Consider the following 15,697-nt stretch of genomic DNA (forward strand, 5'->3'; position numbering starts at 1 on the left):
CCTCTGAGCTCTCTGCTCAGCTCCCTCGCGCGCCGCAGAGTGAGTCTGGGAGCCGGAAGATGACGTCATATTCCGGCTCCCAGCCTCACTCTGCGGCGCGCGAGGGAGCTGAGCAGAGAGCTCAGAGGAAGAGCTCCCTCGCCAGCCGCCCGACCAGCCCATCAGCCCGACCGGCAGCCCAGTTAGCCGCAAGGCTAACAAGGCACTTGCCCTGGGCATTTGGGGGCGGCGTTTTTTGCCGCCCCCTGGAAAATGCCGCCCAAGGCAAATGCCTTGTTTGCCTCGCGGCTAAAACGCCCCTGAGTCCACTGATTCATTTTTGCACAATTTAATTCACATATTAAGTGAGAATAAGTAAACATAAATGTAAAAGTGAGCAGTATGATATTTAAATATTATATATGCATTAAATATATAATATACACATGTAAACTTTAATTTTATAGCCGATTTGGACATTTTTCTCCAAAAATTCGTATTTCACCCTGAATTATGCAAGCTGTTTACCAAGCTGTAAAATTGTAAGTTTAGTAGATAAACCCTTACAATAAGTACCGTATATACTCGAGTATAAGCCGACCCGAATATAAGCCGAGGCCCCTAATTTTACCCCAAAAAACTGGGAAAACTTATTGACTCGAGTATAAGACTAGGGTGGGAAATGCAGCAGCTACTGGTAAATTTCTAAATAAAATTAGATCCTAAAAAAATATATTAATTGAATATTTACTTACAGTGTGTGTATAATGAATGCAGTGTGTGTGTATGAATGCAGTGTGAGTGTATGAATGCAGTGTGAGTGTATGAATGTCGCGTGTGTGTGTATGAGTGTCGCATGTGTGTATGAGTGCCGCGTGTGTGTATGAGTGCAGTGTGTGTGTATGAATGCAGTGTGTGTGTATGAATGCAGTGTGAGTGTATGAATGCAGTGTGAGTGTATGAATGCAGTGTGAGTGTATGAGTGTCGCGTGTGTGTATGAGTGCCGCGTGTGTGTATGAGTGCCGCGTGTGTGTATGAGTGCAGTGTGTGTGTATGAATGCAGTGTGTGTGTATGAATGCAGTGTGAGTGTATGAATGCAGTGTGAGTGTATGAATGCAGTGTGAGTGTATGAATGCAGTGTGAGTGTATGAGTGTCGCGTGTGTGTATGAGTGCCGCGTGTGTGTATGAGTGCCGCGTGTGTGTATGAGTGCCACGTGTGTATGAGTGCAGTGTGTGTGTGTGTATGAATGCAGTGTGTGTGTGTATATGAATGCAGTGTGTGTGTATGAATGCAGTGTGTGTATGAATGCAGTGTGTGTATGAATGCAGTGTGTGTGTGTATGAATGCAGTGTGTGTGTGTGTATGAGTGCAGTGTGTGTGTATGAGTGCAGTGTGTGTGTATGAATGCAGTGTGTGTGTATGAATGCAGTGTGTGTGTGTATGAGTGCAGTGTGTGTGTGTGTGTGTGTGCAGTGTGTGTGTGTGTGTGTGTGGGGGGGTGGGGGTGGGCAATTTTTTTTTATTTTTTTATTATTTTATTTTTTTTTATTATTATTTATTATTATTTTTATTTAATTTCATTATTATTATTTTTGTATTATTATTTAATGTCATTATTATTATTAATATATATATATATTTTCGTCCCCCCTCCCTGCTTGATATATGGCAGGGAGGGGGGCTCTCCTTCCCTGGTGGTCCAGCATTGGCAGTTCAGTGGGGGGGCTGTGAGAGATCGTTACTTACCTCTCCTGCAGCTCCTGTCAGCTCTCTCCTCCTCCGCGCCGTCCGTGCAGCTCTTCTGTCAGCTCACACTGTAAGTCTCGCGAGAGCCGTGGCTCTCGCAAGACTTACACTGGGAGCTGACCGAGGTGCTGAACGGACGGCGCAGAGGAGGAGAGAGCTGACAGGAGCTGCAAGAGAGGTAAGTAACGATCTCTCACAGCCCCCACAGCCCCTGTCTGTATTATGGCAATGCAAATTGCCATAATACAGACAATTGACTCGAGTATAAGCCGAGTTGGGGTTTTTCAGCACAAAAAATGTGCTGAGAAACTCGGCTTATACTCGAGTATATACGGTAATTTCATTAGTAAACATTAATAACCCCTATGCAATTTATCTGAAGTAAACAGTAAAAGCAATGTTTTATTTAAAGGACCACTATAGGCACCCAGACCACTTCAGCTTAATGAAGTGGTCTGGGTGCCAGGTCCACCCAGGATTAACCCTTTCTGCTGTAAACATAGCAGTTTCAGAGAAACTGCTGTTTACTTTAGGGTTAATCCAGCCTCTAGTGGCTGTCTCATTGACAGCCGCTAGAGGCGCTTCCGCGCTTCTCACTGTGACGGGGAAAGGAGGCGGAGAGTCTCCAGCACTGAGGGAGCCCGGCGCTGGAGAAAGGTAAGTGTTTAACCCCTTCCAATCCATCCAGCCCGGCGGGAGTGGGACCCTGAGGGTGGGGGCACCCTAAGGGCACTATAGTGCCAGGAAAACGAGTGTGTTTTCCTGGCACTATAGTGGTCCTTTAACAATTGGAATATTGTACTGGAAGCTTCGTTTTTTGTTAACAATGTATTACATATAGTGGGCATTTCATTCACTGATTGCTAAGTGAATGCATTTTGAATGCCCCAGTCTGACTTTGTACTTATTCCAAGAGACGGATTTGTGTGGAACAGACTGTGGAGATATGTACATATAAGGAGAAGTAGTATACATTACTGTGTTTATAAAACTCATTAGCAATTCTTTGTTTTCCTTTCTGTCTTAACATGTCTTGTCCTGGCTCCACTTCTATCACCAAGTTCCCCAACTGTAAGACCTGTAGTTAATAGCTTTACAGGAACACGTTCGATATTATTATATCCTTAACCTAAATCTGCCCTGCTGTACAAACTCTTAATAGGAAATGATTTACTTTTCTAGGGCTGAGTACATGGCAAAAAATAATGGTCATTAATAGAATGCAATTTAAAATAAAATAAAATATTAATGCTGCTCTGTAAACAATTCCATTGCCCCTTGTTTATGTCCTTGAAACATGCTTTAGAATGGTTTGTCTTTTAATGCGAATAAAAAGTGCAAGAAAGTCCCCTGGCTGTCGCTATGGATCTGCACATAGTGTTATGACTGTAAAGATTGCACCAAATACAAAAGTATTGCCTAACTCTCATAGGAATATTCCCTTAAAATGGATTTACAGTTTGTCGATTTTAGCCTTAAATTTGAAATTCAATTTGAATTTACTTTGAATGATCAGTCTAGTGAATAACCCTATTAGATATCACAGAAGAAAGCATATGTTTCCCACTGTCCATCCAAGGACACGTACAATGTGGTCCCACCACCTAGAAGGTTCCATCATGACATAGATGTGTATATTGCTCAATTTTACAAATATAAGGATATAACTATCCATATTTTTATTTAATAAAGTAAACTGCTAACAAGTACCCAACTCTATATCCCATAGACCAGGGGTAGACAACCTTTCGGCACCCCAGATGTTGTGGACTACATTCCCCATAATGCTCTTACAGCGATAATGCTGGCAAAGCATCAAGGGTGATATAGACCACAACATTGTGGAAAGTCATGTTCGTGAGATTGGATGCTTAACAATATGGTGGAGTGTGGAAGGTTGCCTACTGCTGCCATAAACCTTTACTGGGTAGGAATTTGTCGGGCATGCTCATCTGCCACTGAAAGAAAAACTAGAATAAGTTAGGTGTCCACATATGGGTGTGGACAAAGCTCACTGTGGGAAGCTGAAAACCCTGGGCAAGAAGTAAAATGGGGAACATCCAGGGCAATCATCTTTTTTAATTCCTATTCAATCATTTAGCTTTTTCAATACATATTTTATCCATTGTATATGATCAGTATTTATTTATTCACATAACCAGAGAACTTCATTTATTGCTGATCTGTCGTATCTTTGTTTGTTTTATTTGTTTTTGCATATTGAAATAATTTACAATCATAATACAGCTGTTTATAAAATTCAAGGTATATGCTATTTTGTTTTTCTAAAATGTATTGCTCAGACTCTTCTTCGTGGAATCCCAGTAGGAATTTTAAATGACTTTCAGTGTGACAGCCCTCCACATTATACTCACAAGTCACAACTCACACCATGTGACTTGACTATTAGCTAACCTCAATCTGTAATAATGAGTTTTCTGTGTTAAAGAAAATACGGTTCTGTTGAATCTCGTGCATAGATTGTGAGATGCAGACTAAAGATTTAAAGCACGGTCAAATACTGAGAAATTCATACTAATTGTGAAATACACAGTTTCCACTGATGCATTTTATGTTACAATAACATATTACTTTGTCAAGTCCACGCCATATTTTTGTAGCCTGCTTTAAAGGTAGTTTTAGAGAAACTATAATGTTGATCTTGTTCTGGAGAAGACAGAGAGAGAAGCTCATTTTAACAATGAGGCATTAATAGAAAGACTCACCGGGTCGGAAGTGGGAATCACCTCAATTACCAGAAGGTTAGTCAGGTTAGTTATATGAACCTTCTTTATTCACTTAAGCAGATTATTTGTTTTCTGTAGATAAATTGTTTTCTTTGTTTACTCAGGTTACATACTGAAAACCGTATCAGAGTCATCTGCCACAGGATACTATGGTTTGATTTGTCCACTTTTCACCATTAACCTCCTGTGAATTGGTGTGATTGAAACATTCTCCGCCAATAGAATGACAATTTAAAGCAGATATTTATCTAGAACCGTTAATGTTTGGTTCTTCAGATATGTTTAATCATACATTTCTCACTCTCTACTGTGGAACTCATTGGGGGGAAATTATAAAACAAAATAAAATAACCTAGCTGCAAACATGATTGGATAATTTTAACATTTAGCCTAATTTTTTTATTCTAGCCCTAAATTAATAATGGAGTGAATAAGCCCCATTATGATTCAGTCTCTGGGAACTCACCTTATATAATATATCGGTTGTCAAACGTTTAAGAAATTTGTGAAAAGGGCAGCTGAATGCTGGGGAATAATAATTTTTTTCTATTTTCAGTTCAGCGTGAAGATGGGAATTGTGTGTACAAATACTTGGACAGATCATTTAAGAAATGTAAACGTATTTTTTTTAAACTTCCTCATTAATCTAAAGTGTTTTTTGTTTGTTTGTTTTTTTAGGTGATACTACTTCTTTAAACAAACTGGCAACTTTGCATGTAAAATGCAAATGTTAATGCTAACGTGACCCTGCCATCAATAGCAAAGGGTAAGGGTAAGTTCCCTTTTTTTGTTTTTATGTATTTTTATTCACCTTTGATTTTATAGAAATAAATAATGGATTTTAGCACTATTTTGTAGTCTGTCCTATTCCAGGTTCCTAATTTGGGAGTGTCACCCCACAAATTGACACCAGGCATTTACACCTGAGAGCCAAGGCTCTTATTTAGGTGAGAGTCCCCTTTATAAAGTGATTTTAGTTTATTATAGACACAGACATACTGCACTATAATCTTGTATGTTTTGCTTGCCTTGAGATCCAGTTTATCCAAGAAAGTTGGGTGCTACCTACAAAAGTACTGCTGCGTTATTATAGAACCTTATCCTCAGGCTCTGAAGATTGTGCGTGTGTCTACTTTTCTTTATTTTGCGTCTAGTACATTGTAAATACTATCTGCACTAGATTTGTTCTATGTTTTTCTCTTTTTCATATTACCCCATATTGAGATTTATATAACCATACAGAGGGGTAAGCTATTATCTGATTCTCTCCTATTCAGCGCTCCACCCACTGATTATAGGGTTTATCCTGTTAATCATTTTTTTTTCTACAAGTATTTTCCATCTACTTCCTTTTTGTTTGATATTATTATCTGTAAACAGAATTGTTCATCACCAGTTTTTTGATAGGGAGTCATTATACCTTGATAAAAGTAAAGGAAATATTTGATTGACAGTATTCCACTTTAAGATCCCTTTAACCCCTTAAGGACACATGCCATGTGTGACATGTCATGATTCCCTTTTATTCCAGAAGTTTGGTCCTTAAGGGGTTAAGCAAAGGCATTTGTATTTTTTTTCCAGTATAAAAGCCAAACATTTGATGAATATTTATTAAGTTTGGACTTGTTTAAAACAAATTGCTGCCAATATATCAAGCATTACACAAAAATTCTTAGATAAAGTGCTGGTTTCCCCACTCTTATCAAACATTTTTCACTGCTCAATGTGCTTTAAGAAATACTCTGCATTTTCTTGGTGCCGAACAGCTGAATTTCTGCCAAAAACCAAAACATGGAAAAATAACACCCAATCTAGACTAAAATAGCTAATCTGTGGCTTTAACTGAGTTTGAGAATTTTACCATCTAGTTTCGCTTTATATTTTTATACTAACTTTAACAAATTATCCAACACTGGATTGCAGCGAACTGGAATCTGAATGAAAAAACATTGTGTAAAATAGTTATTGTAAAAAGTCTCCATCTCGGGCATAGTAATATATTGTCCATTTTAGCCTTAATTTTGCTTTCTGATTTGGATTCACTAATCATAATGGTTTAGTGAATAATATAAATTCCACTGTTTAGGAATTCATGTGTGCATACAGAGTATCAGTGTAACCATCAAAAAATGCATGGTTAACTTTCACTTCCATTGAACTTCAGAGGAGGTGAAGAGTTATTTTCCAGAGAAAAACATTTTTACTTCCTTAAATGTCAGTTGAGTAAAAGTATGCTCATTTTTCTTCTTTGTCATGAAAATTTAACATTTAAGGGAACATTCCTCTTCATGTCTATTTCTGAAAAGAGGAAAATTGCCATTGAAACATTAAAGGGACACTATAGTCACCCAGACCACTTCAGCTCAATGAAGTGGTCTGGGTGCCAGGTCCCTCAGGTTTTAACCCTTCAGATGCAAACTTAGCAGTTTCAGAGAAACTGCTATGTTTACATTTGGGGTTAAGCCTGCCTCTAGTGGCGCATTTGCGACGCTGGAGGCATATTATGCCTCCATCTCGCAGAGCGTCCATAGGAAAGCATTGAGAAATGCTTTCCTATGGACGCTTTGAATGCACGCGCGGCACTTGCCGTGCATGCGCATTCGGCTCCGCTGACGTCGGACGGGGGAGCTGACGTCGGCAGGGGAGGAGAGGTCACCAGTGCCAAGGGAGCCCGGCACTGAATTAAGGTAAGCTGCTGAAGGGGTTTTAACCTCTTTAGGGCCATGAGAGGGGGACCCTGAGGGTGGGGGCACCCTCAGGGCACTATAGTGTCAGGAAAACCGCTTTGTTTTCCTGACACTATAGTGATCCTTTAAAGTAAAACTCAAAGCACTGTAGTGGTTGTGGTGTCAGAAGTGCCCTGCTCCCCTCCCCATTGTAAGTTGTCAAAAAAAAAATGAACTTTGTAATTCTTACACAGGATCAAGCCGGCAGTGGTTATGGTGGTTAGCATGAAAACGGTGGTTCGCAAAAAAAGATAAATATATGTGAAAATACTCTTCCCTTAGAGAAATATTCCCCAGGACTTCACCAAATACCAGCTCTGTGCAGATATGATAAGATTAAAAACCAATTATAATAAACTAAAATAACAGCAGGTCCAACGCCTATCGTCTGTCTGACCATATTTTTTCAGGGACACTCTGTATCTCCAATGGCATATCATTACCTCCTGTAAAATATCAATGTAATCATCGAAAAATGCATGGTTAACTTTCACCTCCATGAACATCAGAGGAGATGAAGAGTCAGATTTTCCAGAGAAAAACATTTTTACTTCCTTAAATGTCAGTTGAGGAAAAGTATGCTCATTTTTCTTTTTTTGTCATGAAAATTGAACATTTAAGGGAACATTCCTCTTCATGTCTATTTCTGAAAAGAGGAAATGGCTTTAAGAAAAAAAAAAGAAGATAAATGAATATTAACAAATAATTAATGCTTTCAAATAAAACCAAATGTCTTAAAATTGTCTTCCTAATTTTCTATTACAATAATGAGCTAGCAGACTCTTTTAGATCTTAAAGAACATCTGCCATTGAAACATTAAAGTAACACCCAAAGCTCTGTAGTGGTTGTGGTGTCAGAAGTGCCCTGCTCCCCTCCCCGTTGTAAGTTGTCAAAACATTTTTAACTTTGAAATTCTTACACAGGATCCAGCCGGCAGTGGTTATGGTAGTTAGCATGTTCCTTTAATATTAGGTTGACAGTAAATCAGATGATGCAGCCAAGCAAGCTTGCCTATGCACATAGTGCTGCTGAAGGTATCTTGTATGGACATAGGTGCCAAGAAGTAGCTATGTACAGGCATAACATGTTCTATAGTAGCAACACAAGTGTGGAGAATGCTAAATTGTAAACCAGAGAAACACTCTAAACAAACAAATATAATAAATATATGTGAAAACACTCTTCCCTTAGAGAAATATTCCCCAGGACTTCACCAAATACCAGCTCCGTGTAGATATGATAAGATTAAAAACCAATTATAATAAACTAAAATAACAGCAGGCCCAACGCCTATCGTCTGTCTGACCATATTTCTTCAGGGACACTCTGTATCTCCAATGGCATATCATTACCTCCTGTAAAAAACTGGGAGAAAGAGAATATGCCATTATAGAGATCCAGCGTGTCGCTGAAGAAGACTGCGCAGGCATAAGACCTATTATATTTTGTTATAGTTGTTTTTTTTTTTTTGTTATCATGGCTATACAGATCTGGTAATGGACAGGTTGTTTGGAATTCCCTTTAGATGAGACCAGGGCCGGATTAACATAGGGGCTGATGGAGCTATTGACATTAGAGGTGTTCTACATTACATTGACATTAGAGGTGTTCTACAGTACGCTCCTGCTGTGATTTATAGTATAGGGCAGGAGTCTCATTCATGACTGTGGTATGCAGTTTTTTTAAAACACATATACTGGATAACTGCATACTGGTATCAGAACCTTGGTGTAGCAATATGAGGGGTGAGAGAGACACTGTTGAACAAGACTGGGCTTACCCTGTAATAACATTTATATCTAATGGTCTAACACAAGAAATGAGGCTTCCGTCACAGAGATATATTTTCCCTGTTACCACATGCTATATTACAAACATTATTTTATATGAAACCATAACTCAAAACTTACACAGCGATGAGAGTGGACAGACAGAGAAAAAAAAACAATGTTTTTTTAAAGGTCACAAATCCACTGCAATGGTCACCATCCACCCACTAATTGACTGATCTCTTTAGCTCTTCATCCCTTAAGATGAACAGAAGGAATTGATGACCCCCCCCCCCCCCAATTCTGCCACTGTTACATTCCCCCCCACATTGCATGGATAAAAACATTGATGAGAAATGAAAAATCTTTAATTCGTGCGGAAACATGGTACAATATATACATTCATTCAAAACGTTCTAAAGAGTATTTTAAATGATACTTTAAGAGTCCAAAAAGAAAAATAATTTGTAATATGTATGTGCCAGCTGCTGTTTTAAACACATTCTGGTCAAGATTTTCAGCATAGATTAGATCTGCATACACTATAATTGGATAATTGTTTCCTTTTGTGCCAAACAGGGAGAGCAGGGCTGAAATCCATGGGCTCTCTTCTCCAATTACTCTTTATAAAATTCTCTTCCATAAACCACAGGGCATGTTGTTGCTATTATAGAATAGTTCTTAAGTGGTTATAAAACCAAGCCCTTTACACGTTAATTTGTCATGGTCAGAGGTTCTACACCAATGTAGAAAAAATAGTAGATGCTTTGCGGGAAGAGTGATATTTCATGTGAATAGCTGTTTGAACCATTGTTAAAGCAGGAATGTCATATTTGAGATTAGCTAATATTTGAAACCAGCAAGGTTCATATAATAATAATAGACACACCTCATGTACTTGTTCCCAACAACCACCTCTGCCTTTTCTTTCTAAACAATCTCCATAATGTTTAGTATTATTTGCATGATGGTCGTGTAATTATTAAGTGAAATATCTAGCATGTCAATGTTTTGAAAAAGTTTAGCAACTGGTAGAAACCAAATAGAAATAGGCATAGTGCAATAATTAAAAATGTTGCTTGTATTTTTCTATTTTTGTGTTTAATGTATTATACATTTTGGAAGAAAGCATATGTTTTAGGAAACCTTCTTGAAAAAAAAGGAGTGTTTTTCACTTCTTTTGTATAGTTTTTCAGTCTTTTGAAATTGGAAGAACACTCCTGGCACTATAACTACTACATTACCTTGAACTCCCTTGTGCTGTTCCGCAATTCAGTGTCAAGCCATTTTTAAATGCGTAGCTTGAAGGTCACCATCTTTCCTGCTTCTTGATGATTTGTCCTCATTAGCCTGAGCACTGACGGGCAACAGGGATAGGCTGAGAGTCACCCATTGCTGGTTCAAATTGGTATGGGTAAGGTGAGTGCAATCTCAGCCTTATAATCACGTAAACCAATAAACTTACATAAATTAATATGGAAAACCTCAGTTGCTCAGCATGTCCTGCAGGATTCATATACACAGGGCTAGAATAACAGGATAATGGAGCTTTTTTAGTTCTCTTTATGTGCTTAGGACGGTGGCCAGTCTAAGGCACACCTGTGCAATAATCATGCTGTCTAATCAGCATCCTGATATGCCACACCTGTGACGTGGATGGATTATCTCCACAAAGGAGAAGTGCTCACTAACAAAGGTGTGTGAACAATATTTAAGAGATAATAATAGGCCTTTTGTGTACATAGAAAAAGTCTTAGATCTTTGAGTTCAGCTCATGAAAAATAGGGACAAAAATAAAAGTGTTGCGTTTATAATTTTGTTCAGTGTGTGTGTATATATATATTTGATCCTGAAAGTCCTATTTGTTGGACTGAAACGTTGATCTTATTTTAAAATGCTACAATAAAGATTAGATTTTTTAAAACTCCGTGAGTGCCGCTATCTCGTTGGATATTATATATATAATACTAAATTGCTTGCACTCCTGGAATAGGTAAATAATCTGCCCGGTGCTGGTCAGGCAAATAGCATAGAAAAACAGAGAATGACCGCACTCAGGGACTTGTAAATATCACAAAAACGTAACTTTTAATGTTCAAAATAAATCAAATCAACGATTCAGCCCCATATTTGGGCTTTCATCAGCCCCATCAAATATGGGGCTGAAACGTTGATTTGATTTATTTTGAACATTAAAAGTTAAGTTTTAGTGATATTTACAAGTCCCTGAGTGCGGTCATTCTATAAACAGAGAATGACCGCACTCAGGGGCTTGTAAATATCACTAAATATCACTAAAACTTAACTTTTAATGTTCAAAATAAATCAAATCAACGTTTCAGCCCCATATTTGATGGGGCTGATGAAAGCCCAAATATGGGGCTGAATCGTTGATTTGATATATATATCTGTATATATACGCAATTTTCTCTCCATTTGAAAAATACATTTTCAGGAATAGTGTTCAATTGGATAAATACACTGTAGAACATTAAAAATAGAAACATGTCAGCTTTTTTAATGGTGATCATGTTGGCAACTTGTAGCAGCATCGCTTACATATTAAGTTTATTTACTCAAGCAGCCTTATATTTTTACTTTATAATCCCAACTTGAAAAGTTTTTAACAGGAAAATAGCAATTTTAAACAATGTTTCTTTTCCAAATGCATGTAACATAAAGAAAACTGTTATTTTTTTTTTAAATCCTGCAAAGAAATTACAAAGTTTTCAATGAATAAAATATCCAAAAAAGTGCAAAAATGTGTGAATATAGGCGCGTATATCAATCAATAATTAAAAAAAATAAGCTGCTAACTACACTTGTGTACGGATTTCTCTTGTAACCAACACCAAAACAAAACCATGTATACAAATGATTTTATGAAGCGCATAAAAAAATTGCAATTTGTTAAAATTAATCCCTCAAAACACAGGTATTATGAGTGTTTCATAAAGATTTTATCTTTATGAAATGCTTAGATTACTTGGAGGGTGACAGATGATTTAAGGGGTGAATCAAGGAAACCGTCTGGTATTTTTTTAGCTGTCTTCCAAAAACAGAGGGATAGTAGGTTTGTTACCTACTTGGTGAACAGCAAATTCACATACAAGGAATCCTACAACTTTATGCAGAGCAAATGTATACCAATACAAATAATGAACAAGATTTAAACATAGGTAAAAAGATGCATACAAAGTTACATGCAAATACATACAAAGTAAAAATCTTGTGCAAGACGTATCTCAAAAACAAACAAAAACAACAAAAATAGTGTAATATTGTTGAAGGCACACTCACATTTGACAGAGCTATAAGAGCCCTGCTGTTATAAACATGAACGGTATAATCCCCATCTGTGGATATCAGGATGAGGGTCAGCAGTCTCAGATCCAGGTAAGGATCACCAATATGTATAAAAACAAACAGAAACAAGGAAGACCAATAGTGCAATATGTTAGCTAACCATAGAAGGTATATAGGTAGTATCCTAATTACAGGAACTACAGAAATGACCTGTTCTAGTAATGTGGATCTTAGGTGGGATGATTCCCATCTGAGCATGTGCAGGATATCCATGAAGTCACACAGATTAAAACATATATATATAAAATTCCAGGGACTGGAATAAATTTTAAAAAGTACTTAATTTAAAACAAATGTGTATACAATAAAGAGTAGGAAAAACCTAAAATACAGAAAATGTACCAGTCCACACGGGAATAAAAAGTTCTCACTTGATGCGTTTCACCAAAGCCTTTTCAAAAGTAACATTTCTGTGAAATATCTGTTGAGTAAAATGGCAACCACTGCGGTCATAAAGATTGTTTGGCCCTTGACCCCTCATAATAAAGTATCTAATGTGGTCCAATTTTAAGTCTTCCTTGCATTTAAAATATTAGTAAAGTGTGGAAAAAGGTAACCATTAATAAAATTAAATACAATTAAGAACTATTGCCATACATTTCCGTGGTGAACTGTGAAGTAAATTGTCTATTTGTCTCAATTGCACAATATGCTCTGTACACTCATTTCAGCCATTTTGCCCTCTTACTCCTTATTTACGTAATTGTGAGTGTGAGGATACATGCGTCTGCTTATAGCTTTCAGAGCTTCCACTATACATTTGGGTAAGATACTGAGAACACCATTTACAACTGATCAAAGGACTTATCTTTAAGGTAATGTTAGGGGAAATGTCCCTGAACACAGACATGCACACCAGAGCAGGGATTCCCTCTAATCTATGCTCGGGGAAATTTCCCGAACATAGGTTAGAGGCATTCCCTGCTCTGGTGCGTTCGGATTCCCTGCTCTGGTTTCTTAGCTGGTTGCATCTTGTGAAGCAACAAAAACATGAAAACAATGTAAATCTTAAATTACAGGTGGTGCTCGTTTTGCGACCTACCTGTTTTATGACTACTCACACTTACAGCCAACTCTCTCATGGGGTGGTAAGGGCGAGCCGTCGTGGGAATTGTTCGGGGACATTTCCCTGAACATAGGCAAACACAACAGAGCAGTGAATCCCTCTAATCTATGTTTGGGGAAATTTCCCTGAGCATAGATTAGTGGGATTCCCTGCTCTTGTGCGTTCATCTATGTTTGGGGAAATGTCCCTGAACACAGACATGCACACCAGAGCAGGGAATCCCTCTAATCTATGCTCTGGGAAATTTCCCGAACATAGGTTAGAGGGATTCCCTGCTCTGGTGCGTTCGTCTGTGTTTTCCCCGAACATAAACAAGCGCACCAGAGCAGGGAATCCCTTAACCCCTCACTTACCGACCAATTCGTTCTACGACCGGGTCGTAGGAGCGGAACCCGTTCGATAAGTGAGGAGTACCTGCATACATTTATAAATAGAGATAATAAATTTCATTGCAAGTCAGGACAATTTTTCTGATCCTTTAGACTTCAGAATTACTTCAGTTTGCTGCAGGCAGGCCAGATAATGTGTGGACCAGAAAACGTGAGTTATATGGTTTTGTTTACCCATGTCAGACTATAAATATGTTTGAAAAAAGACAGATGTTGATCTCACATTAATATAGCTTAGGTCACGGATGGGACATGTCCAAACTATCATCTTTTCTTAATTGGATTAGATGCAATACACATTATTTTTTGTGGAATTTGGAAATATTTTCCAAATAATATGTGTTATAGCTCACCAGTTTTGGAAAGTAGGTTTTGTAAAGTTAACTGTTTTGATATCACACTTTTTCAACCTCTGTTGCAATGAGTTTCCTGTCCATTGTCTTGTTACTAAAGAGGAAATGTCACGGGAGTTTAGTATTATATTTACATATCCCTGTATTTAACTAATATGTACTTGTGAGGTGAGAATGTTACTATTGAATTCCCCAGTTCTTTATCCTGTAACTGGGTGCCTCCATCTTGGTTTCCAGTCAGTCATTGTTGGAAGCCTTTGTATGGGACAGGGGACATACAGAAATCATGCAGAGAAGGGGAGACATAAACAATGTTTCTATTTCTCCTGTTTATTTGCAATATTTGCCTGGCTTTACCTGTCTGAACTGGATTGTGCTGTCATTTGCTAAATCCATAAAGGGTTAGTCCAACTCTCTTTTAAATATCAAATGTAGAAGCTGACTACAACTCTTAGGGGCACGCTGTTTTCAAAATGGTAAATGTACAGAATATTGGCAAGTTATCGGCTATCGGCCTGAAAGTTCACAGATTATCGGTATGGGCTCTAAAAAATCAATATCGGTCGATCCCTAATATATAGAGCAATAGAGCGTGTGTGTGTTTGTGTATATATATATATATATATATATATAGAGAGAGAGAGAGAGAGAGAGAGAGAGAGAGAGAGAGATATAGTGTGTGTGTATATAGATAGCCATATAATGTGTGTGTGTATATATATATAGCCATATAGTGTGTGTATATAGAGAGCCATATAGTGTGTGTATATAGAGAGCCATATAGTGTGTGTGTATATAGAGAGCCGTATAGTGTGTGTGTATATATATAGCCATATAGTGTGTGTATATAGAGCCATATAGTGTGTGTATATAGAGAGCCATATAGTGTGTGTATATAGAGCCATATAGTGTGTGTGTATATAGAGAGCCGTATAGTGTGTGTATATAGAGAGCCATATAGTGTGTGTATATAGAGAGCCATATAGTGTGTGTATATAGAGAGCCATATAGTGTGTGTATATAGAGAGCCATATAGTGTGTGTGTATATAGAGAGCCATATAGTGTGTGTATATAGAGAGCCATATAGTGTGTGTATATAGAGAGCCATATAGTGTGTGTATATAGAGAGCCGTATAGTGTGTGTGTATATAGAGAGCCATATAGTGTGTGTATATAGAGAGCCATATAGTGTGTGTATATAGAGAGCCGTATAGTGTGTGTATATAGAGAGACATATAGTGTGTGTATATAGAGAGCCATATAGTGTGTGTATATAGAGAGCCATATAGTGTGTGTATATAGAGAGCCATATAGTGTGTGTATATAGAGAGCCGTATAGTGTGTGTATATAGAGAGCCATGTAGTGTGTGTATTTAGATAGCCATATAGTGTGTGTATATAGAGAGCCATATAGTGTGTGTATATAGAGAGCCATATAGTGTGTGTATATAGAGAGCCGTATAGTGTGTGTATATAGAGAGCCATATAGTGTTTGTATATAGAGAGCCATATAGTGTGTGTATATAGAGAGCCATATAGTGTGTGTATAT

The 15,697-nt window shown here is 37.7% G+C and overlaps 1 protein-coding gene across 3 annotated transcripts in view; it reads left to right on the forward strand.

Annotated features, from left to right (window-relative positions):
- Window positions 1-15,697, forward strand: part of NGF (nerve growth factor) — an 85,172-nt gene that overhangs the window by 55,211 nt on the left and 14,264 nt on the right. The window contains exon 2 of one of the 3 annotated variants that reach the window (XM_063444310.1): window positions 5,155-5,248. The exons of 1 other annotated variant lie outside the window; for it this stretch is intronic. The gene's annotated coding sequence lies outside the window, so the exon portion shown is untranslated. The remainder of the gene's footprint in view (window positions 1-5,154; window positions 5,249-15,697) is intronic. One more of the 3 variants, XM_063444311.1, reaches the window with a different exon arrangement.

The sequence above is a fragment of the Pelobates fuscus genome, chromosome 1 (genome assembly GCF_036172605.1).
Source record: "Pelobates fuscus isolate aPelFus1 chromosome 1, aPelFus1.pri, whole genome shotgun sequence".
In the NCBI taxonomy this organism is placed as follows: domain Eukaryota; kingdom Metazoa; phylum Chordata; class Amphibia; order Anura; family Pelobatidae; genus Pelobates; species Pelobates fuscus.